The sequence below is a fragment of the Bison bison genome, unplaced genomic scaffold (genome assembly GCF_000754665.1).
Source record: "Bison bison bison isolate TAMUID 2011002044 unplaced genomic scaffold, Bison_UMD1.0 scf7180017864184, whole genome shotgun sequence".
In the NCBI taxonomy this organism is placed as follows: domain Eukaryota; kingdom Metazoa; phylum Chordata; class Mammalia; order Artiodactyla; family Bovidae; genus Bison; species Bison bison.
Window position 1 is genome coordinate 2,051,500 of NW_011494756.1, and position 2,195 is coordinate 2,053,694.

A 2,195-nucleotide genomic window follows, 5' to 3' on the forward strand; every position below is an offset into this window, starting at 1 on the left:
GTGGAGTGCAGTTTATTACACTGGCGGGCCCAAGGCAGAGTCTCCTCTTAGCCAAGGACCCCGACCAGTTTTTGTGAAAACCTTATATACCCTAAGAGTACTTACTCAAACCCACCTCCCCAAATTCCTTGAAACTTGTCTGGTCAAGGTAAAAGTGAGATACGATCAAAGTTAGCCCATGATTCATGTATCACAAGACTAGATAAACAGTGGGCATTTATCAATAGGACTGTGGTCAGATCCTGATAAACATAATGGAATTTACAACTTTGTTCTGTTACAGAGATAATTAGCATATTCTTTTAGGCAATGGAGAGTCCAAGTACAAGTCCTGAGGCTCTTTTATCCAGGGGGGTCTGGTTTTCCACTGGATTGCCATTTCTATAGACACAGGGCACAAAGTTCAGAGTCCATTGGGAGGGTGACCATGCCTGTAGCCTATTGTTCGCAGCCTGGCCTAAGATGGAGTCCAGCTCTGTCTGTTTCTTCCTTCATTCCCCCATCTTGATGCTCTTAACTCATATTATGAGCATCATTCATAGGGATATATTGCACCCTGGCTCTCCGACCGCCAATTTGGGAGAATGACATCAACCTTTGGGTTACAAAGTGCATAATACATTGTAAAATTCAGGGTCCACAAAGCAGAACTATCAAGGCAACTTTAACAGTGGTTAATATAGTTTTCCACCAATCGCCCTTTACCCAAGGTAGGACCGAAGTCCAGAAAGGAATGTTTTCACTTGACATTGCTTTTACCTGGTGTTTCATGTCATCTAAAGCATTCGATACGTTGCCAGATAAGTCAGGAATGTATGCACAACATTCAGCCTTAATTACAGCACAGGTCCCTCCTTGAGCAGCTGTATGTCCAAAGCCATTCTATTATGAATTACCGCTTTTCTCATTTGGATTTGTTCTCATTTAAGGCTTGGATGGCTTTTGTTCCTTTTAGAAGGGCCTGTTTTGTGAAATTAGTCAAGGCCTCTTCTTTAATCATAATATCTGTTGTCCCTGTAGAGGGTATGAATAAGGCAGCAATATACTCATACCATTGAAACGCAGATCTTGTCCACCTAGCATGTAAATAAGGTAGATTTACCGGGGCTTGTTGTAGGTTAGGCTTTTGTTACACGGGCATTTATATCAAATGTAGCCCCATGACCCGAGTCCATTGACTGCAGGTCTTACACCAAGAGAGCAAGGAGCGGTTATGATTGACAAGAGAGAGGAAAGCCTCTTTGTCATCCCAGAGAAGAGCAGGGGTTTGAAATCTCCTTGGCAGACTGGTGACACCCACCAAGGAAGTCCATCCATCACCGACAGAGGCGTAGCCCCGCACACCCAGCAGCTGGAAGTGTCGTGGAAGTCTGCACGGAACGTGCCCATGAGATGAAAACATTGTCCTGAGTTGAACGGAAGTTAAATTCAAAATCACGTTGATGAGGCCAAGCAGCAGGAGTTGATTGTGCGGCTTCATCTTGAAGGGGCTCGTCCGGGATCTTCTTTTCCTTCTTCTTAAGGATGGTCTTAGTCTCTCGAGGGTCAGCAGGGTCCCTCTGTGCAGTCCACTCAGCGTTTTTTGGGTCTGCGTGGTATGTTCTCTTCACCCTCAAATGATGGATCCAAGGGACAATACCTGCAACTTTAACTGCAGTCAGGGTAGTTAGAATAACATAAAGGCCCGTTCATCAAGGGACTAGCAAATCACATTTCCAACCTTTGACCCATACTTGGTCACCAAGCGTAAACTCATGAATCTTTTCCCCAAGGGAGAATGGCACCCGTTCTTGTACAAACTTCAATTCAGTTCAGTTCAGTCGCTCAGTCGTGTCCAACTCTTTGCAACCCCATGAATCGCAGCACGCCAGGCCTCCCTGTCCATCACCATCTCCCGGAATTCACTCAAACTTATGTCCATCGAGTCAGTGATGCCATCCAGCCATCTCATCCTCTGTCGTCCCCTTTTCCTCCTGCCCCCAATCCCTCCCAGCATCAGAGTCTTTTCCAATGAGTCAACTCTTCGCACGAGGTGGCCAAAGTACTGGAGTTTCAGCTTTAGCATCATTCCTCCAAAGAAATCCCAGGGCTGATCTCCTTCAGAATGGACTGGTTGGATCGCCTTGCAGTCCAAGAGACTCTCAAGAGTCTTCTCCAACACCACAGTTCAAAAGCATCAATTCTTCGGCGCTCAG

At 45.9% G+C, this 2,195-nt stretch overlaps 1 protein-coding gene across 2 annotated transcripts in view; it reads left to right on the top strand.

Annotated features, from left to right (window-relative positions):
* LOC104991248 (cytochrome P450 2D14) overlaps positions 1–2,195 on the top strand; it is a 22,135-nt gene that overhangs the window by 3,381 nt on the left and 16,559 nt on the right. The gene's annotated exons all lie outside the window — the stretch shown is intronic.